The following is a 24400-nucleotide window of genomic DNA, read 5'->3' as shown; positions in this document are numbered from 1 at the left end:
AGAGTGAGACTCAGTCTAAAAAAAAAAAAAAAAAAAAGACCCCTGATGTACTCCCTCAAGACCAAAAATTGGAGATTTGCCCAAAAACCAGTTATAAAAGGAGGATCTGGGTCTTTAGATATGAGAAATTAGCTTTCAAATACCATGAGATTCTAAGCAAATGTTCAAATCCAGTGAGAAACACTGTTACTTACATCCAGTTATTATTCAATCAGTTGCACAGAGTGTAATATAAAGAGAAGCACATAGAAACTTCATTCAATATATCTGAGAGGAAGACTTCATAGGCGGTAAATAAAGTTTCACAGATACTGGTGAGGATGCAGAGAAAAGGAAACTCCTATACACTGTTGGTGGGAATGTAAATTAATATAACCACTATGGAGAACAGTATAAACAAATATAAATAACTTCTATATGACCTAGCAATCCCACTGTTGGGTATCAGTCCAAAGGAAAAGAAACCACTATGTAACAGGCATAGCTGCACATGCAAGTTCATCACAGCACTATTCACAAGAGCAAAGTTATAGAATCTAAGTGTCCATCAATGGATGAACAGATAAAGAAAATGTGAGATATATATATATACACACACACACACACGCCATATATATACACATATACACACATGTATGTACACACACACACACCACGGAATACTATTCGGCCGTTAAAAAGAATGAAATCATGTGTCATTTGCAGCAACACGGATAAAACTGGAGGTCATAATGTTAAGCGAAATAAGCCAGGCACAGAAAGACAAATACCACATGTTCTTACTCATGTAAGGGAGCTAAAAATCTTGAAATCATGGACCTGGAGAATAGAATAACAGATACCAGAGACTGAGAAGGATAAGTGGGTGGGAGGAGGATATGAAGAGAGGCTGGTTAATGGGTACTAACATACAGTTTAGATAGAAGAAATAAGTTGTAATATCTGGTAGCAGACTACGATAATTACACCTAGCAACAAAATATACAATATTTTGTATATTTCAAAGCAACTAGAAGAGAGGCTCTAAGTGATACCAACATATAGAAATGATAAATACTCAAAGTGATGAATACCCCCAGATACCCTGGTTTGTTCATTACACATCCTATGCATGTGTCTCACTCATATGGACCCCATAAATATGTAAAATATTATGTATTAGTCAAGAAAAAATACAAAAAAACTCACAAACACTACTATATAATATTAGTATAACTTAAATTTAAAAGACTGATAATTCCAAGTGTTGACAAGGATGTGGAGAAACTAACACATATGTATTGTTGGGGGAGTGTGAAATGGTATGACCACTTTGAAAAACAGTTTGTCAGTGTCTTATATACATGCACTTAGCCAGGTATTATACAAGAGAAATGAAAACTTATGTTTAAAGAAAAGACTTGCACATAATTATTCATAATGGATAAATGTGGGTACAACCCAAATTTCCATCAACAGATGAGTGGATGAACAATTATGGTATAGCCAGACACTGCAACGCTACTAAGCAATAAGAAAGATTTTATCTCCTTATACACAAAACATGAATGAATCTCAATATCCTTATGCTGAGCAAAAGAAGCCAGAAACTAAACTATATGATTCCATTTGTGTGAAATTCATCTGTAGTAACAGACAGCAGATCAGTATTTGCATAGGATGTAAAGTGGGGAAGACAAAGAAGCAGAAGAGAACTCTTTGGGGGTGATAGAATCATTCCATATCTTGATTATGGAGGTAATTACACAGGTAACTTTTGTCAAAACACACCTACATGTCATTAAAATGGATGCATGCCATTTTATGTAAACTATCCACAATATGGTCAATTTTTCTTTTTCTTTTTTTTTTTGAGACGGAGTCTCTATCACCCAGACTGGAGTGCAGTGGTGTGATCTTGGCTCACGGCAACCTACACCTCCTGGGTTCAAGCGATTCTCCTACCTCAGCCTCCCAAGTAGCTGGGATTACAGGTGCCTGCCACCACGCATGGCTAGTATTTGTATTTTTAGGAGAGACAGGGTTTCACCATGTTGGCCAGGTTGGTCTCGAACTCCTGACCTCAAGTGATCCGCCCGCCTCAGCCTCCCAATAAAGTCAATTTTTCAAAAAGAAAAAATAAAATGAATAGGCGGGGCACTGTGGCTCCTACCTATAATCCCAGGTTGTACTAATTTACATTCCCACCAACAGTGTAAAAGTGTTTCCTTTTCACCACATCCACATCAACATCTATTGTGTTTCAACTTTTTAATTATGGCCATTCTTGCAGGAATAAGGTGGTACTTCATTGTGGTTTTAATTTGCATTTCCCTGATGGTTAGTGATGTTGAGCATTTTTTCATATGTTTGTGGGCTGTTTGTATATCTTCTTTTGAGAAATGTCTATTCACTTTTTCATGGGATTATCTTTTTTTCTTCCTGATTCACTTGAGGGTCCTGGTGTCAAAGAAAGGACCAGTTGAAAACTAGGAGATTCGAAGTCAGAACTTTAACTCCCTTTGCATCATCCCGGCAATAAGCCATGTTCTCCACAATACGTGGGCTGATTCTAAACAGAAAGAAAGCCTCGTCAACAGATCAAGAAATTCATTCCAAATAAGCATGCTTTACTTTGTATGTATTATTAATAATTTATCAAATTTTACATTTGTTTTGATACATTGTTAATAATCATTGTAAACTCAATCCAGAAATTTATTTAACTCCTAGCATCTCAGGATCACATTTTTATTACAAAGTATCATAAGATAATCAGTTTTTGTTGTTGCTGTTTGTTTGTTTGAGACGGAGTCTCAGTCCAGCCCAGCCTGGAGTGCAGTGGCGCAATCTCGGCTCACTGCAACCTCCGCAGTGTTTTTTTAATGTAGTACATTTGGGCCAGGCACACCAGCTCACACCTGTAATCCCAACACTTTGGGAAGCCAAGGAGGGAGGATCCCTTGAGGCCAGGAGCTTGAGACTAACCTGGGCAACACAGGGAGACCCTATCTGCACAAAAAATACAAAGATTTGCCAGGCATGCTGGTGTGCGCCTGTAACCCTAGTTACTTAGGAGGCTGATGTGAGAGGATCACTTGAGCCCAGGAGTTCCAGGCTGCTGTAAGCTATAATCACACCACTGAACTCTAGGCTGAGTAACAGAGTGAGACCAGATCAAACCAGACCAAATCAGATCAAACCAGACCAGATCGGATCAAACCAGATCAAACCAGAGCAGACCAGATCAAACCAGACCAGACCGGATCAAACCAGATCAAACCAGACCAAACCAGACCAGACCAGATTAAACCAGACCAAACCAGATCAAACCAGATCAGACCAGACCAGATCAGACCAGACCAGATCAAACCAGATCAAACCGGACCAGACCAGATCAAACCAGATCAGATCACATCAAACCAGATCAGACCAGACTGGATCAAACTAGATCAAACCAGACCAGACCGGATCAAACCAGATCAAACCAGACCAGACCGGATCAAACCAGATCAAACCACATCAAAACAGACCAGACCGGATCAAACCAGATCAGACCACATCAGACCAGATCAAACCAGACCAGACCGGATCAAACCAGACCAGACCAGATCAAACCAGATCAAACCAGACCAGAATGGATCAAATCAGACCAGACCAGACCGGATCAAACCAGATCAGACCGGATCAGACCAGATCAAACCAGACCAGACCAGATCAAACCAGACCAGACCAGATCAAATCAGATCAAACCAGACCAGAACGGATCAAATCAGACCAGACCGGATCAACCCAGACCAGACCGGATCAACCCAGATCAAACCAGACCAGACCGGATCAAACCAGATCAGACCAGACCAGACCGGATCAGACCAGACCAGACCGGATCAAACCAGATCAGACAAGATCAAACCAGATCAGACCAGATCAAACCAGACCGGATCAAACCAGATCAGACCGGATCAGACTAGATCAAACCAGACCAGACCGGATCAAACCAGATCATACCGGATCAAACTAGATCAAACCAGATCAAACCAGACCAGACCAGATCAAACTAGACTAGACCGGATCAAACCAGACCAGACCGGATCAAACCAGATCATACCGGATCAAACTAGATCAAACCAGATCAAACCAGACCAGACCAGATCAAATCAGATCAAACCAGACCAGATCAAATCAGATCAAACCAGACCGGATCAAACCAGATCAAACCAGACCCGGATCAAACCAGACCAAACCGAATCAAACCAGATCAAACCGGATCAAACCAGATCAAACCAGACCAGATCAAACCAGACCAAACTGGATCAAACCAGATCAGACCGGATCAAACCAGATCAATCCAGACCAAACCAGATCAGACCGGATCAAACCAGATCAAACCAGACCAGACCGGATCAAACCAGACCAAACCGGATCAGACTGCATCAAACCAGACAAACCAGACCAGACCGGATCAAACCAGACCAAACTGGGTCAGACTGGCTCAAAGCAGACAAACCAGACCAGACTGGATCAAACCAGATCAAACCAGACCAAACCAGATCAAACCGGATCAAACCAGATCAAACCAGACCAAAGACCCTAAAAAATAAATAAGATGCGGCCAGGCATGCTGACTTATGCCTGTAATCCCAGCACTTTGGGAGGCCGAGGCAAGTGGATCACCTGAGGTCAGCAGTTCAAGACCAGCCTGGTCAACATGGTGAAATCCTGTCTCCACTCAAAACACAAACATTAGCTGGGCATGGTGGTGGGCCCCTGTAATCCCAGCTACTTGGGAGGCTGAGGCAGGAGAATCACTTGAATCCAGGAGGCGGAAGTTGCAGTGAGTTGGGATCACGCCACTGCACTCCAGTCTTGGCAATAAAGCGAGACTCCATCTCAAAAAAAATAAAGAAAGAAAATGTATAATATTTGGATAAAAGTGTGGTCATTTACAGGCATGAGCCACCACACCCAGCCAAATTCTGCATAAGAAAGTGGAATAGAAGTATAAGCTCAAGGAGAAAAAGTAACAACATAAAATTTCCAAAGCTTGCTCATGTATTTTTTTTTAAATTATACTTAAGTTCTAGGGTACATGTGCGCAATGTGCAGGTTTGATACATAGGTATACATGTGCCATGTTGGCTTGCTGCACCCATCAACCTGCCATTTACATTAGGTATTTCTCCAAATGCTATCCCTCCCCCACTTCCACACCCCCCAACAGGCCCCAGTGTATGATGTTCCCTGCCCTATGTCCAAGTGATCTCATTGTTCAATTCCCACCTACGAGGGAGAACATGCGGTGTTTGGTTTTCTTTCCCTGTGACAGTTTGCTGAGAATGATGGTTTCCAGCTTCATCCATGTCCCTGCAAAGGACATGAACTCATCCTTTTTTATAGCTGCATGGTATTCCATTGTGTATATGTGCCACATTTTCTTAATCCAGTCTATCATTGATGGACATTTGGGTTGGTTCTAAGTCTTTGCTATTGTGAATAGTGCCGCAACAAACATATGTGTGCATGTGTCTTTATAGCAGCATGATTCATAATCCTTTGGGTATCTACCCAGTAATGGGATTGCTGGGTCAAATGGTATTTCTAGTTCTAGATTCTTGAGGGATAGCCACACTGTCTTCCACAATGGTTACACTCCCAACAGTGTAAAAGCGTTCCCATTTCTCCACATCCTCTCCAGCACATGTTGTTTCCTGACTTTTTAATGATGACCATTCTAACTGGCATGAGATGGTATCTCATTGTGGTTTTGATTTGCATTTATCTGGTGACCAGTGATGACGTTGCTCATGTATTTTTCAAGTGAAGGTGGGACACTCAAATCACAATAGTGTTTAAATTCCATTCAACACATTTTAAACAATGATATAATGTTTTCATTTTTTAAAAACGTCAACATTTATATTATGCCAGGAATTACATCCTTTGTATCTTTCCAACTTTGTGATGAAAAGCATTAGATGTCAACTCCCCAAGAAATGTGCAAGGGAATACATCACTTATAAAAATCTTTTGGTGGTAGGGGTTGGGGGTAAAAAATGTTCCCATGAGTTACTTGTAAGCATCAGTAGATGGCCCAGCCTGGCCATCCTCTCAGTCTACACAGGGTCAGTGATGGAAACCACATTCTGCCTCCTTTGGGCCCTACTTAGCAAGATGCTTTAAACCAAGAGTCCATGTTAACAGTGACTTCCTGTGCAAGTCTTTAAAGAGCTGCCCCAGTTAAAGCCTGTCCAAAATCTCCAGAGTACAAAGAATGGTGAGTAAAACATTTCTTCCTGTACTGTTTCCTTGACTGGAGAAGTTGTCCCAGATCTGTTCATGTCATGACACACTAAGCCATCAGCCACACATTCTTGACTATGCATATTTAACAAGACACCAAGAAAAAAAATCCACCAAACAAAAATTAGCAATATTTTATATCACCAATCCTTTTACTAGGGTTATTTACATAACCAAAAATTAATCACTTCCTGTCCTTCCTCTGTTCATGGTAAAGATCCCAGGAGGAGTAAGAGAAGGTAGATAAAGTAGATAAAAGAAGGGAAGGATGGTGAAGGAAAAAACACAGCAGCGGAGACTCCCACTATATCATTCACTTATTCAATAGTCACTGCTAATCTGCTACTACTGAGTTAACCAGAGTCTTGGATACTAAAAAGTTGGGGTACAAACATTTTCCCCCAGAAGTGAAGAGCAATTCAGTGGCTTAGCTCCAACCATCCCAAGTCACATACTAATCAAGGGGCTAAAAATGGACTGAAACCAGAAGTGAGAGGCTCAATGAAGAAACTTGCCCCACTCCACGTAAGAAGGAAAATGAAAGGGTTCATTAAACACATTTGCATTTAGACACATCTAAAGATTAGACAGTGCTGTGACAAATATTCCCTTCAGACGGCCAATTTTAAAGACATCTCACAAAATTCTAAAAAAAGAAAATAAAGCATATTAAAGAGGAATTTTGGGGGCAAGGGCATGGGAAAGCCTTAGTATTTCAGAACTATTACCAGTCACAAGTGTTTTCAAATAAGAATGAAGTTCCACGGTCTTCTGTGTATCACAAAGATCTTTACCCACAGGGGAACGATGAGGCAATATCCTTATGGCCTTGCACACAATGGGCTCCTTCTTCTAGACCAGCTTAGAAGTGGGTGATACATTCTAATCTGGATAATGTAGATGATACGATACTAGAACCACATGATAATTACCCAGGCGGCAGCCTTCAGCATTCTATCACAGGGTGTTTATACAGCATTTTAGGCTGTATCCTAAATATAACTGTAGAAATGACACGTGATTTTATAAGTGCTGTTTAAGAACAGGATAGGCAAATGAAATGCACCTTAGACTGAGCCAGAAAAAATAAGAGCTCTACCTCCACTAACAATCAACAAGCTAAGTAACAGCCACTGGCCTCGGTTTATCCCTATGAAAAATGGGGACTCTAATGTTCATCTCCTGTCTTCCCCAGACAATTTATATTGTTCAGAAAAACGCTGGAGGTCCCAGATAGCTTAGGTACTCAGTCACTGTCCATGTTTTCTAAAGTTGTACACTACATTAATTTCTTTACAAATCTTTTAAACAAGTTTCTTTAGTCTTAATTCTTTCTCTCTGAAGGATAGAGAAAAGGAGGTCAGTCAACACGTATCATCTTTCATATAAAAGTTAGTTTCACTTCTGAGAAAAGTGAACCTTTATATGAAAGATGACGTGTTGACTGACCTCCTTTCTGGCCTCACTAACCAGTTCAAGGTGCCCACCTTCATCCAAGATCAAATGGAACTCCAGGCCTAGGAGGAGTTTCATAATAACTCAAATGACTCTGGAAGTACAAGAGCAAGAGTCAGATGCTCTTTATAATTCTAATGAAATGAACACTGGAAACCACACACACACATACTTTCATTCTCTCTCTCTCTCTGCACCTCCGCTGCCCCAATACACACACAAACTTATAACCCACACAGAAATTACCAGACTTAGCTTCAGAGAGAACCTTCCAGAATAATGAGCAATATTAGATAAGTAGACACTTTTAAGATTTATTTTTAATTGTATAATTTTCATTTATAATACTTGACCTTTAAACTGTGTTTGCTTAAAATTAGCCTTCTACAAAATTAAGGCCATTTCCATCCCCATATTAATCTAGAGTCTCTATGTGGGGAATAGAATATATTAAGATTTCTGTTTTGCTCTCAAATATAAGAAGTAAATATCTCTCTTCCCCCATCTTGGCTCTTTGTGTGCATCAAAAGTACATATTAACTGTTTCTGAGTCCACATCTGGAGTTTAAAAATCCTATAGAAAAGGCAAGTAATTTAAAATATAAACATATGGCTTCCTTCTCCACAGTGATTCCTAGAGAGAGGGAAAAAAAAGTTGAGTACAAACAAACTATTGTTTTAAGAAGGATTGTTTTTAATTGAAAGCATACCAAAAAAGCTAACTAAGCTTCTACTTTCTCCTGGAGAAAATAATAAAAGCAAGAATTCCCATCTCGATCTAATTAAATCTAGATCAAAGTGCAACTTAGGTAACACTAGGACTGTAAGAGTGTAGCACTCGATTTCTGAAGAGGATGGCCCCAAGTCTGCCCTTGAATTAGAGCAAGAGGTTGGCAAATTTTTCCTGCAAAAGGACAGATAGTAAATATTTTCAGCTTTGCTGACCCTATAGTCTTTGCCACAACTACTCAACTCTGCTGTTGTAGCACCCATAGACAAGATGTAAACAAATAATACAACTATATTTACGGACAAAGAAATTTGAATTTTGTTTAATTTTTATGTGTTGCAAAGCATTATTTTTTGACCCTTTTCAATCACTTAATATAAAAACTATCCTTGGCTCACAGGCCATGTAAAGCAGGCAGCAGGCCAGATGTGTCTTCTGGACAGTAGTCTGCAACCCCTGGGTTAAAACTATAGAAGACTGGAGCAGCTACAAGAATACACTCTAAAACAATGTCCTCATTTCTTAAAGAAAACTGAGGCCCAAGGAGGTGTAATGACTGGCCAGGATCTCACAGTCAATTCATGGCAGGAATAAAGTTAAGAAAAATACCATTCAGCCTCTGGAAGAGCTGGTTGAAAAGGTAAAAGCAAGGCTAGGCATGGTGGCTTGCTCATTCCTATAGTCCCAGCACTTTGGGAGGCTGAGGTGGGCAGATCCCTTGAGTCCAGGAGTTCAAGACCAGACTGGGCAACATGGTGAAACCCTGTCCCTACAAAAAAATGAGCCAGGTGGCATGGAGGCACATGCCTGTAGTCCCAGCTACTCAGGAGGCTGAAGTGGGAAGATCACCTGAGCTCAGGAGGTCGAGCTGTGACGGCACCACTGCACCAGCCTAGGTGGCAGATTGAGACCCTGTCTCAAAAAAAAAAAAAAAAGAAGAAGAAGAAGAAGAAATAAAAAGAAAAAGTAAAGCAGTAAAGAAGAAATGTCCTGCTTTAGTTCAACTCATGAGGACAGGCAGTGGGGTGCTTAAAACCAGAGATGTTGCAGGAACCTAGTCACTAGTCATAGAAGCTCCTAATACCTGACTTTCCACTGTGTAAAATAATTTGTTATCTACCTGTCACCTACACTCATTCTCAAGGTCCTATATCAGCCACTAGGACCCTTTGAGGGGCCAAATTACCTGTCAGGCTGATTCTTTTCAGCCTTCTGAGTGACACAGCTCTGGTTGGTTTTTTTTGTTTGTTTTTTGTTGTTGTTGTTGTTGTTTTCTGAGACAGAGTCTCGCTCTGTCGCACAGGCTGGAGTGCAGTGACGCGATGTCGGCTCACTGCAAGCTCCACCTCCTGGGCTCACGCCATTCTCCTGCCTCAGCCTCCCGAATAGCTGGGACTACAGGTGCCCACCACCACACCAGGCTAATTTTTTTTTTGTATTTTTAGTAGAGACGGGGTTTCACCATGTTGGTTGTTTCTTTTGCACTGTAAGTAACAACCTCCACTTTTGTTACTCCAGTCCTAGAACTCCCAAGATATAAGTGTGAATGTGGCTGAACAGCAAGGATCAATGTCAATTATTTCAAAGAGCAGAGGACAGCAGGTGACCAATTAAACTTAAAGTTCAAGAGCATTTCCAACACTCACCTAAGAAACTAACAGTCTCCTTCCCACTCCTATTCCTTCTTCCCTCAAAAAAAAAAGTTTCTTAATGTTTTTCTCCTATTTTTCCTTATTGCACCTTTTCTTATACCAATTCTCATTTTCATTTCCTGTGAATCATTTCATTTCCCTTTTTATTTTGCCCTACATCTCAACCAAGAATCAACTGAAATTGAAATGCTCTGTTAGAATTAAGATACATACACATATCCAATGATGTTTAAAGTACCTGCTCGTTAAATAACATTCTGTAGTTTTAAAAGGGAAAAAATCCCAAATTAAAGTAACTTTTTACAATGTATCCTTCATCTAACTTTTTAAGTCACATTTTATCAGAGAAGTTTGTTTTCTACCCTGTTACAAATTCATTGAAGACTTGAAATTTTACACCAATTTTTTTAAGACATTCTGCTGTGATGATTTTTTATGAAGATTACTCTATCAACTGTTTTGTTTTTACACACTTCCTCAAAAAGACACAATTTTATACTTCTGTGAAGAGGAAGTGGCATTCTTATAAGTAATTTTCAAAGTTCTTTTTGACAACTTAAATCAAAAATGACTGCAAACTCCTCAGAATCTTTTCAACACAAATTGATCCTCCTAGATCTATCTAAATGTAAGATTCTTTGGTCAAATAAGCTAAGTCAATTGATTTGATAAAACCAAAATGAAACAAAAATGCACTTCCTAAAGCTGTAGGAACCAAAACGCTACAATTCAAGCCGAAGTATGGAAAATCCACACAAAAATAAAACAAACTCTTTCTACCAATGTTGTTTAAGCTAGAGAGAAAGAAGACTAGTTAAAAGATCATAAATCTAAAACAAAAACTAACTCAAATCATATTTTCATGGAGCTGAAATTGACCTTAGAAAACTGGTCTCTTTAATTTGACAAATGAGGAACCAGTCCAAGATCCAGAGACTATTTATTATAGAGTGCCAACCAAGAACCACTTGCTATACAAAGACTTTTCCCACTTGATTATCACAACTTCCCCATAAAGCAAGTATTATTTTACCCATCTTACAGTCAAGGAAAGTTGTGTCACAGGAAGAGGGACACAGCTTGTTAGGAGTAGCGCTGTGCACATAGCCCAGGTCTCCAGACATCAACTTTAGTATTCTAACTATACAACTCACATGGAGCAATTTTGGAAATTGTTCAGTTAGATACCACAATATTTTAAAATATTATACGCAAAATACAGTACCCTGAAACCTCGATAGAAGACTCCTTGCTAAAAAGCAGAGCTACTTAAAAAGATTGTTTCTTCTTGGCTGCTACAAAAAGGAGCATTAGCAACTAAACATTGCACTCACCTCATGAGCCCTAAGACCTAATTATACTGAGGCTCCAAAGTACCAAACCCTTAGTCACATGGCTTCTAAATTACTCATGACAGTATCATGTACTCAAGTCACAGCTGGCCACTTCTTATGCTTATGGTCTATTCTTAAATCTGGACTCCTTTAAGAAGGATATAGAAAGATTTTCACACTTGTAGAAATAAAGGAAGATATTTCGGCATGCCTGAAGCAATGGCGAAACCACTCAAGGCAACAACAAACACCCACTTTCTGTTCAGGTAAGAAGAGAGGCATGGCAGCCAGGCCCATTAGAATTGACATCTTGTAACTGTTTGCTGCCTTTAAAAACTACACAGTATAATTTAAAACATCCTTTAAAAGTTAATGTAAGAAAGTGATTTTTGGCAACTCTAATATCTCAATTCCCTTCCAAATATCTTACACCGGACAAGCCAAATCCAGGTCTTCCTAAAAGTACACCAGATGGGGATTCTAAGACCAATGCTCAAATATCTGACTCAAGCTGTGGAGCCACTTAAACTAAGTAATAGACGTGTGGACCACACAACTAGCTCAGAAGCATATTTCCTTGGGCAGCAAAACCAGAAAAATCATGTGCTTTTATGGACAAACAGAAAGGATTCTAACAACTTTACTGAAGGCATTCTATCAGGTAAGAGTGGAGGCCTTCGGTGGGGCACAAAGGTGGCAGGAAGAAGTGAAAAGAAAAATAGTTTCTAAAAAGAATGTATCACTTAAATAGGTGCCCTAAGAAAATGCTAAAGTAGGTCAAGCATGGTGGCTCACGCCTGTAACCTCAGCACTTTGGAAAGCCGGGCAGATCACTTGATTCCAGGAGTTCGAGACCAGCCTGGGCAACGTGGTGAAACCCCATCTCTACTAAAAATACAAAAATTAGCCAGGTGTAGTGGCATGCACCTATAGTCCCAGCTATTCAGGAGGCTGAGATGGGAGACTCAACTGAGCCCCAGAAGTCGAGGCTGCAGTGTGCTGTGATCACACCACTATACTCTAGCATGGGTGAGAGAGTGAGATCCTGTTTCAAAAAAAAAAAAAGAGAGAGAGAGAAAATGCTAGAGTTTTATAGTTTCTAGTTTTATAAGAGGACTCTCTTTTTAAACATAACCACAATATCATATTCACACTTTAAATTATCAAATATCCAGTCAGTATTCAAATTTCCCCAATTATCTCAAAGAAGTGTGCTTTTTTAAGTTTGTTTAAATCAGAATCCAAATCTATTCATTGCAATTAGTCTGAATGTATCTTAATTGCCTTTTAATTTATGGATTTATATTTTCTCTCCAACTTTTTTTTCCTCTTATAATTGATTTTTTAAAGAAATGAGGTTTTTTATTTTCTCTGTAGGCTTCCCATAGTCTGGATTTTGTAATTTCTTATTTAAAAAATATGTATAAGATTAAAAACAAGTCATCTCCAGTTCCAGTAATCCCACTCCTGGGTATCTACCCAGAGGAAAAGAAGTCATAAGAAAAAGATACTTGCACACACATGTTTAGAGCAGCACAATTCACAATTGCAAAAATACAGAACCAGCCCAAATGCCCATCAATCAATGAGTGGATAAAGAAAATGTGGTAGATACAACCCAGGGAATACTACTTAGACGTAAAAAGGAATGAAATAATGGCATTTGCAGCAACCTAAATGGAATTGGAGACCATTATTCTAACTGAAATAACTCAGAAATGGAAAAACAAACATCATATATTCTCATTCATTAGTAGGAGCTAAGCTATTAGGACACAAAGGCATAAGAATGATACAATGGGCTTTGGGGAATCAGGGGAAATGGTGAGAAAGGAGTGAAGGATAAAAGACTACATATTGGGTACAGTTCTTTAGTGATGATGGGTGCACCAAAATCTCAGAAATCACATTAAAGAACGTATTCATGTAACCAAACATCACTTGTTCCCCAAAAACCTAAGGAAAAAATTTTTTTGTTTTGTTTTGTTTTTGTTTTTGAGGCAGAGTCTCGCTCTGTCTCCCGGGCTGGAGTGCAGTGGCTGGATCTCAGCTCACTGCAAGCTCCGCCTCCCGGGTTTACGCCATTCTCCTGCCTCAGCCTCCCGGGTAGCTGGGACTACAGGTGCCCGCCACCTCGCCCGGCTAGTTTTTTGTATTTTTTAGTAGAGACGGGGTTTCACCGTGTTAGCCAGGATGGTCTCGGTCTCCTGACCTCGTGATCTGCCCGTCTCGGCCTCCCAAAGTGCTGGGATTACAGGCTTGAGCCACCGCGCCCGGCCAAGGAAATAATTTTTTAAGAAGGAAAAAAAAAAAAGTCATCTTTAAACCTATTACATTATTCGATCAACGGCCTACATCACCAAACCATCTAGGTCCTTTCAATGAAGTCCTTGCTACTCCAAAATACATGTTTGTTCACAAAATATTGCCATGGTACCTCATGCAACATTCTGTTCAAGCCAGGGGTATCATGGACACAGAAGGGCCCATAAGGCAACACCTTACTTTAATGCTTCAATACTTTTTGGAAGAAAGTAAATACAAATTAATTTGTAAAAGGTCATATGCAACAAATGGAAACAATGAGTTTTGCTTAGGCACAAATTCATCAATTCAAGTTTTCCAGCAGAGGGCATGTAGTATCTATCAAAGAACTCAACTGAGAAAAATGTGTTAGTATGCAAACACCTCTCCTATCCAGTTTGCAAACTGGATATCTCCTTACCTCCTCTTCCTACCTAACATGAACCCTATGACTCAGTAAATTTAGTCACCAGGTTACCTGAGAGGTACACAACACATCACTCACCAGGGTTCTACCCACATCTGCTGCCTGGATCATTCCTTTCCTCAAGTACCACTTAGACTCCCTCCAGCTCCCTTCTTAATGACCCTGCTCATCTCTGACTCCTGAAGTCCCTAATCACTACCCCCTAAGCATAGTCTAAACCTGCACTATATTTGGATTGATAACTGTTTAATATGCCACATGAACTCAATAAACGTTAAAGAGGGCCTTTCATATGCAAGGCATTCAATATCATCTAACTAGACTGTGAGCTCCATAGGGAAAACGGCCTCTTGTGATATACTGTACCTATTTCAAGAATCCTAATGTGTGATGGCTAAGAATGTGCACCTTGGGGTTGCCCAGATGTGACTCCCAGAGTCATGCAACCCTTAAAAAAATTACTCAACTTCTCAGTTTTCAATTTTCTTCCTTTTTTTTTTTTTTTTTTTTTGAGACAGAGTTTCAGTCTCGTCGCCCAGGTTGGAATGCAATGGCACAATATCGGCTCACTGCAACCTCCGCCTCCCAGGTTCAAGCGATTCTCCTGCCTCAGCCTCCCAAGTAGCTGGGATTACAAGCGCCTGCCACCACGCCTAATTTTTGTATTTTTAGTAGAGATGGGGTTTCACCATCTCTAGCCATCTCTCTGGCCAGGCTGGTCTCGAACTCCTGACCTCAGGTGATCCACCTTCCTTAGCCTCCCAAAGGATTACAGGCATGAGCCACCATGCCAGCCTCATTTTCCTCATCTTTAAAATGAAATGATAGCCATCCTCTCATAAAAATATTAGGATTAAATCATATAAAGCATGATTCTTGTCTCCTTGTTTCCAATTCTTTCTGTCTGGTTTCTATTTTATTGTGCCTGTTCTTACCTGTCTTTCGTGGAGAAGGGGAGAGCAGAGAGCCCCAGCAGAGCTATGCTGTATCATTGCTATGTAGATAGAGCTCATTAAACACTCCTTGATCACTTGAATACATAAGAGATCCACTCCTACAACATTTAGGGTCAATATTTCCTGTTCCCTAGTGTCACCTTGATAGTTCCATTTCAATGGAACTGAGAATTACGTACAATGCTAACCATCCTCACAACCAAAAGCACAGTTTAAAAAGAGGGAAAATATAACCAGAAAATAGGACAATATGTGATCTTTTATCTTTTCATAGGGCAGAAAACTTTCTCTTAATTTTGTTTGAATGGAAATTTGACATCCCAGCGTAAAATGAAAGCTGTTTATAGAAGTGTTTCTCTTTTGTTTGAGCACTTTATGAGTAAAAAACATTTGAACATGTACATATACAGACACATATACATATTTATATTCATTCACTTAACAAATACTTATGGAGCATTTACAATGCACCTTACCCTGTTCTAAGTGCTGAAGATACAGCAGTGAATGAACCAAACTAACAAAATAATCTTTATCCTAATATCTATATCTTAACCACACATAAGTTTGGGGTTTTTTAATGGGGGGAGTAAAATATATGGTATGAGGGATTTGCACTGTGGAGGAAAATAAAGAAAGGCAGACAGGAAATGTGGAGTAGGCATTTTAAACAGTGTAGTCAGAAAGGGACTCACTGAGAAGGTAACATCTGAAGAAAGACCCGAAAGAGGTAAAGGCGAGCCATGTAGGTATCTAGGGAGGAGCTACACAGGGAGCAGGAACAGCAAGGGTCCCCAGGCAGGAGTGCAGCTGGCATGTTCACTAAACAGGAGGAGACCAGTGGGGCTGGAGCCAAGGAGCCAGGAAGAGATGGACAGCAGACAAGGCTGGACAGGTGAGTGGAGGAGCTCAGTGCAGAAGTCACTCTAATGACATTAGCTTTCACCTGGGTGAAACTGGAAGTTTTTGAGCAGAAGTGACAAGTTCTGAGTTCCATCACTCTGAGAGCTACATTGAGAGTAGAGTGTAGAGGCCAAGGTCAGATGCAGGAAGACCAGTCAGAGGCTGCTGTAATAACCCAAGTGGTGATTTGGCCAGGTGGCAGATACTGAAAAATACAGCCAAAAAGATGACACTGTACTAGCAAATAAGATGTACTAAAACGACATAAAATTAAAAGTTTAAAAGAATGATTTAAAAAAATATGAAGTCTAATATTCTCTTTCCCAAACTCCAACTCAATAAAGCATTGTGTTTATCCTTGGGGTGTACGCCACACCTACTTTTGGAGGCCACTGTTTAACAATAATTGGTTGGTTGATTTGTCCCGGCTGACCTGAACGTCTGCCTGACTTTCTGTCTTCAGATTTCTCTTACGCTCACTTTCCTTTTTCCTTATCTTGCCAGTCTTAGACACCAAAACAAGTCTCCACAGAGACTAACCTTACAGAGGCTGGTGATTACATGTAGGAATTTCCTTCCTTTCTTGAGAAAGTCTGTGGTCACCATGTCAACTGCACCCAACTCTGGGCCAACCCTTGAGAAATAAACTTGTTAGATGTACATGTTATTTGGGTTCAACAAAACAGGATTTTGCCTGGGAGGACCCAAGGTATTTGCTAAAGCAGCACCTCTGAAGAAGGCTAAGGTGGGCCCCAGCTCACAAGAGACAAGCATGGGCTCTGTAAGGATTGCTCCCTTTAGCCTATAAGAAGTTCAAGAGGATTCTCCAAGGAACACACTGAGAACAGCCCCAGGGGTTCTGTGTCCCCACAGCCAGGCTCCTGGAGATTCCAGAAGACAACCTTCTCGGGGAAAGGACTCCTCACCCTTAGACAAAAAGGATGTGTTTACCAAACCTGGGAAATTTTAAAGCTGCCACCAACACACTTGGGAGAAAATCAGAAGTTCATAAAAGGCAGATACTTTTTGAAATGAGATTCCACAAGGTGAGAAAAGACTGACATTGAAATATGTGAGGAGCTATCTTAGAATATTAGAGCTTGGAAGAATTTAGAGAATTTTCTGCCTGTTCCCATTTTGACAAAGAAACGAAGGCCAGGATTTACCCCAAACCATACAACTGTTAAAAGAACCATGAGTAGAATCCATGTCTTCTGATTCCCAATCTAGTGTTATTTTTAAAACAAACTAAAGCAAAACAAAATTTTTAAAATAAAAAAAGCAAAACTTTTAGAGACAGGTTAGAACTGTGATTAATTTCCATATCTAGGCTCAAACAGATGTTTCCACAAGTCTCTCTAATTTTACTAAGAGCTCTGAAAGCTCTCTTAGGGGAAAATAGTCTTCTGATATAAAAGATATCCTAGAAAGTTATGCTTGGATGCTTAAGACTCCCCCGGATGGGAGCAAGGGGACTCTAAGCAAACGAAAACCAAGAAATGCAAACAATTATTGACTTAGTAATCCCTGAAACAGCCCAAAGGTAGACTATATATTTATTTGCTTAGCTCACTTTATAGAATACTAGATAAATTTTAAGTTTTCAAAAGACGAGGCAAGTGAAAAGATCCTTAAAAATTATGAATATCATAATTACAAGCTGGATTCATGAATCATTAATTTCAACCTCTTAGGCTACCAACATATTTACAAACATAAACACTGATAAGGGCAAATACCTGCACTCCCAACCTCTGAAAGCAGCCAGAGCCAAATAATATATAGGTTAAAAGGTTAAAAAGGAGTAATCTATAAAGTGGGTAATCTTAGGCCAGGCGCAGTGGCTCATGCCTGTAATCCCAGCACTTTGGGAGGCCAAGGCGGACAGATCACATGAGACCAGCAGTTTGAGACCAGCCTGGCCAACATGGTGAAACTCCATCACTACTAAAAATACAAAAATTAGCCGGGCATAGTGGCGCACGCCTGTAATCCCAGCTACATGGGAGTCTGAGGCACAAGAATTGCTTGAACCCTGGGAGAGGGTCGGCAGGGGTTGCAATGAGCCAAGATCGCACCACCACACTCCAGTCTGGGCAACAGAGTGAGACTCTGTCTCAAAAAACTAAAAATACAGAACAAATAAAATGGGTACTCTTAGATTATCTATGAATTGAAATAGGGTGGAGAATAGGAATTAGTCCTAAGTCATTGACATTGGTTAAAATCCTTCTCTGGAACCTGAAGCTGTTTGACTTTGTTACCTGGAAAGCCTTATTAGAGCTCATCTGCAAATACACCCTTCATAGCCACATTTGTAAGAAAGACTATAACACAAACCATGTGAAGAGCATCATCGGTCTCCATTACCAGCACCAAGTCACTGAAGTGAGAGGGCAGAGTTGAGGCACCATAAAGGCATCCAGTCCAACCTCTTCATTTTACAAAGAGAAACCTGAAACCTACAGAGGTTAACATGTCTTGCCAAGAGTTGGCTAATGTACAACATATGTCACTTCTCCCTTCCCATATACCCATAGCAAATACTGGTAATCAATCACGCTTTCTCAGATCCTTGACCGCCAAGAGTCAGAATGTTTCTATCAGATTACACCTGCAACCCCTGGGCAGATCAGAACTGAGGTGTGAGATGGAAGCTGTTTCCCAACTCTGCACAAGGTCATAAAACAATCTTTGTAATACCTGCACCACTGTAGACTCAAAAGAGAGTGAGTAGTCTGCTAGTCAAACTAGTTTACTGTCACTGTCAAGCCTGTGGTGAGCAAACATGGAGACTACGTGTATATATGATGACCACATATCTAGATTTACCCAGGACAGTCTTGGCTCACATCTGTTTGTGGCTTCATATTGAGTAGTATCACCTATGATTCTCAAAAGGATAAAAATGATATAGTCATTCTAGTTCTAAGCAGTTCCTAATCATTCACAAACATTTATAAATGTTGTTTGTTTCACACATGATGCGTCAGAGAAAAAAAAAAATAACACTTAACCAATCACCAGTTTTATCATACAAAGGGGCTTTCAAATAATACTAAACCCAACCAGTTTTCAAGAGGGACTCAGGGACCATTGTCCAAGCCCATCTTTTTTATATATTGAGCTTCAATATGAAATTTCTTTGGGGGAAAAAAAAGGAGTGTCATAGCTTAAACAAATTTGGAAACCACAAAATTTTCAGATCTCTGTAGCTCTGCCTGTTTTTACATTATTTCCTGTTATACTTTAGCCTGTAAAAATTCACATTATCTTGTAGAAATACAAATCTTTTTAAAGAATCTTTCATTCCTGTTTCTGGTACAATTTGTGCCTTTTTTATTTTATATTTACTCTCTGTTTAAAGCAAAAGAGGAAGTAAAAAGTTGAAATCTTAAAAAAAAAAAAAAAAAGAAAGAAAGAAAAGAAAAAGAAAATAGCTGGTTCCATCAATCCAGAGCTAGAGCTTATGTGCTGGTGCTGGCTAAAGAGCCAATCATATATCTAAGAGAAGAATAAGTTTATTGGAAAAGTCACTGGTGTAGAGAACACAGATATTAGTTACGTGCACAAGTAATGATATTGTCACATGGAAAGTTTAAAAAATTTACCTGGCAACCCAGACAGAAGACTAGAAGGAGACATCCCAAAATGTCAAGAATAGTTATCTCTGAGTATAGGGGCTTCAGATGGTTTTAAAATTTTTTGGTTTTGCTCCTCTAGTTTTCTGATTTTCTGATAATGACTGCAGTTCATTTGTTTTATATATATACACACATATACGCAAAAAATCACTGAACTACCAACACATCATTCACTGGGGTGGGGAGGTGGAGAGGCTAATGGGAAAAGCCAGATATAAGCCAGGCAGGGGCAGAGGCCTCAAAGCAGCTCCTTACTCTGTACAGAAATCGGTCTGGCCCAAGAGGCAGAAGGAGTTCAGGGAACACTGCTCATCCAATGGCTTCTCTGTAAACAAGAGCAGGCACCCATTAATCCTACGGCTGCACTGCCCTTTCAACTATGAAAAGTATAGCCTTGTGGTGAGAGCCCCACCTGTGCAATCAGACTGCCAGGATAGGACAATGTGCTAGATCACTTATTGGGTGTGTGACCCTAAACAGGTCAATTAGCCTCTCCATTCCTGTTTTCTCATCCATAAAATAGGAATCACAGCACCACCTACCTCCTAGTGTGGCTATGAGGATTAAGACATGACTCACTGCAAAGGCCCAGTATACAATAAGAACATAATAAATGTATGACATTATTAGGTCTCTGCCATGAAACACCAGCTTCAAGTGCACTCTCAAAACCATGTGATTGGGTCCCGAAACAACCAGAAAAGGCTCCTTTCTTTTCCCTTCTTCTCTGCTGACGACAGGACTACAGCATAGTGTCTGCTTTAAGACCAGTGCTCTAGGGAGCGATGGAAGAACAAGGGCAGCCCAATAAAATGTGTAACACGTCCCAAGGCCCCACACTATGGGCTGGAAATCCTGCTCCCAAAGTTACACAGGATTTCTAGTCTCTTGCCACTGCCACCGCTGCCAGGCACTGCCTTTGGCAAGAAGGTAGGTGACTCAAGTGTGAACTAGGACTTGGCAAGGGAACACCAAAACAGAAGGCCTCCAGGCAGGAAGCTCCAAAAGGGCCACCTGCTGAAACAGTTTGTCTACAGGCAGCCTCCAAGATGAAAGAAGTGCTATCATTAACAAATGCAGGTAAGAATAGTGGACATTTTAAACATGCAACGGAACTTACCATCCTAGCTTCATAACTCTGAAAATAAATTTTGGGTAGAAACCCAGGCTGAAGATACGACCATACACTTAAAATGACTACAGGGACTTTAACTATATGACATAAAGAACAACCTAAAAAAGTCAATATCAAATCATTTTCAAAAAGACTTCATGGCTATCTTTGAGTCAAAATGCTAACTTAGATCTTCATGTAATGAAATTTTCTTTCCCAAACTTAAAATTATCTCACTTTACTAAAAATATAAAACTCCTAATGTCCACATACAAGGAAATAATTACATTATTATATTAATGACATAGCTGAGTGTGTTCTGTGTTACATAGGGTAAGCAGTTCTTCCCAGTTTGCCTGGAATTTTCCCAGTTTTAGCCCCATATGCTGGGACACCAATCTGCACAAACCAGGATGGTTGGTGCCCCCTAAGGCTGCAAGAAAAATTATGTGTGTCCGGTGAAGAAGAAAACAGAAGGGACACAGTTACAAAAGTTACAAATGCAGAAGTGCTAAATGCCAAGTTCGTTTGTTTGTAGCAATAGCTCCCAGTTCCTTTTTTACAGTTAAAAAAAAAAACAACTAAAAATCACACTGGTCTCTCCCTTTTTCTTTTTACTCTCCCCCCCCAAAAAAAAAAAGAGTTGGGAAAAAACATTTTCCTTCTCTTGCAAGATTGAGAGGTCACTACAGGACTGACTGCTGAAGTAGTGTCTGCTTCACCTAGCAAGCTCCTGCACCTAGCAAGCTCCTGCACCCAGCTTTAGCTGGACAGAAAATGTCATCATCTGTCACCCCTGACTTTGGCCACATTTAAAGACAAATCCAGGCAATTTGTATTTCAGGCTATCAACAGCAAGAGTGTATCCTCGAACAAAAAATCCAAGAGGCCTAGCAAAAATCAAGATTCACTTCACAAATAGGGCATTTAACAGATGAGGTGCCAGGCACAGTGGCTCACACCTGTAATTCCAGCACTTTGGGAGGCTGAGGCAGGTGGACTGTTTGAACCCAAGAGTCTGAGACTATCCTGGGCAACATGGTGAAACCCTGTGTCTACAAGAAATACAAAAATTAGCCAGGTGTGGTGGCTCATGCGCCCATAGTCCCAGCTGCTGGGGAGGCGGAGGTGGGAGGATCGTTTGAACCTGGCAGGCCAAGGCTGCAGTGAGCTATGATCATACTATTGAGTATGAGCCAGAGTGAGACCCTGACTCAAAAAAAAAAATGGGGAGGGAGAAATTAAGAAGTGGTTGTTTTACTAGAAGCTGAATGGAGAGCAAGGCACTCCTGCACAAACTCTAAGGCAGGGATTCCAAGCAGGCAGCTCCCTACCCACAATGATGGAGCAAAACTCTTCTAGTAGTGGTCTAAGCAAATGGTTTTAAAAGTTAATCTGTGAGGTTAAGAACTGACTTCTAAGAATTGAGTCTCAAACAGAAAAGGTAAGACTATATAAGGCAAGAAAGACCACACACTTACTTCCTGGACCTAAAGCTACACAGAAACCATCGTTGCTCACCACCAACTCCACCCAGGCCACTTCCCCACCCCATCTCTTTCTGACTTTGCCCCAAGACAGACTGGCTATTTTCAGAAGTTCTTGAATCTTAAAATGCCTTAGGTTCTTTTTATGTATCTGGAGATATAACCAAATAAAGGTTGTGAGACTCTTCCTTTCTCTGCATACTCATACTAGTTTATTGGGGGGAAGGAAGGAAATATACTTGGAAACATTTTTTTTTCAGGCAGAGTCTCACTCTGTCGCCCAGGCTGGGGTACAGTGGCACCATCTCAGCTCACTGCAAGCTCCACCTCCCGAGTTCATGCCATTCTCCTGCCTCAGCCTCCCGAGTAGCTGGGACTACAGGCATCTGCCACCATGCCCGGCTAATTTTTTGTATTTTTAGTAGAGACGGGGTTTCACCATGTTAACCAGTATGGTCTCGATCTCCTGACCTCGTGATCCGCCCGCCTTGGCCGCCCAAAGTGCTGGGATTACAGGTGTGAGCCACCGCGCTCGGCTGGAAACATTTTAGAAGGCAACATCTTTGAAATTCCTGCTCTGATAAGCCCTGAAGAATAACTTCCTTTCTTTCTAAGACCAAGTCACTAGGGTTGATCTTGATCTAGGAAGAGATGTTTTCTTGTAATGCTTTCAACACATCCAGTGAGATGATGGAGCTTTCCTATGCCAACTCTAGCAGAAAGTACAAGCGCCTGGAAGGCAAGAGACAGGAGCTAGTACCAGTCCTGCAGGCCTGTAGCTGGCAGTCTTGGAGGAAGACTTGCTTCACTTCTCCAGATCTGTTTTGTCATTTAGAGAATGAAGGGTTTGGGCTAGATCATCCTTAGAGTCCTTACAACTCTAAACTTCTATGTGATGTTCCTTCTTATCCGTGATAACAACAATACCTATTAGAACCATTCTTTGTACTTTGAAGATCTAGGGATTAACAGACAAGTACAGTAACGTGTACTAGCAAAGATGAAGGCCCAAGACACGCTAAAACTATAAGATTTAAAATAAGCAAATGTCTAACAGTTGGCAAAGTATGTGACCAAAAGGTGAAGGAAATCCTGATATCAACTTACACTTTTAAATGCTCTGGAACCAGTGAGAACAAATACATTCATCACAAGTACCAGCTGCTCTTCCTACTAAATTTAACAATAACGTGAATTTTAACTCAGTGATTTCCCCATCCCCAACCCCGCCAAACACCTGTAAATATTTAGGGAAAACAAGCTAAAAAAAAAATGGAATCTAAAAGGCGGGAGAACAAATCATTGAAAATCATTCTGGTGACGGACTGCATTTCAGCTGCAAGATGTTCTGACTGGAGAACGCAAGGCAGCAGATGCAACCCATGGATAAGTCTGAGGTATTTAATACCAAAGGCTGGCACGTCTGACCCTGTGGTCAAAGTCAAGATTGCCTCTCTGCCTACCAGGACCCCAAAACAAAGTTCCTTTCACTACCGACGAACAAACGGGGGTGGGGGGTGGGTAGCAAGCCGTTTCCTTTTTTCGTGAAAAGAGCAGCAAAGAGTTTTGTCATGCAACTTGGTTTGGTGCCTGTTAGTGTCAATGTAAGAGCAGCAGAGTCCGCGAAGGTGGCTGTTACCATTCCACAGACGTGCGGCAAGGACTGTCAATCCGATTCAGCAAATAACCCCACCTCTCCAAGCCAGGACTCCAGAGCTGCCCTGTCTGGTATCTCAGCAAGGAAAGCCAACAAAGCTGGTGGACACAGGCAGATCGTAGCCCACCGCCTGTGAGTGGAAACTCCGAGCCGACTTGACCTCCTCCCCGGAGGGACCGGCCCGATCTGAAAGGGCGGTCTCCAAGGGTCCCCATCCCGCACCACGCACACAGCCTGGGGCAACTAAAGAGGAAGTCGGGATGTCACATCCAACGGATAAAGACAGCCCCGCCACACAAGAGCCGCATTCTGGGCAGGACTCCTGCGAGGCTTGGGAAGGGGTCCCAGTCTGCGATCCTTTCTCCCGCTACGTGCAGCGTCCTCCTCCCAGGGGCGCGGGCCGGTGGCGCCCACTCAACGCGGCGCGGTGGGAGTCCCGGGAGCACCCCGAGCCTCCA

The sequence above is a fragment of the Colobus angolensis genome, unplaced genomic scaffold (genome assembly GCF_000951035.1).
Source record: "Colobus angolensis palliatus isolate OR3802 unplaced genomic scaffold, Cang.pa_1.0 Scaffold30, whole genome shotgun sequence".
NCBI lineage: Eukaryota > Metazoa > Chordata > Mammalia > Primates > Cercopithecidae > Colobus > Colobus angolensis.
Note: the sequence above shows the minus strand (reverse complement) of the source record.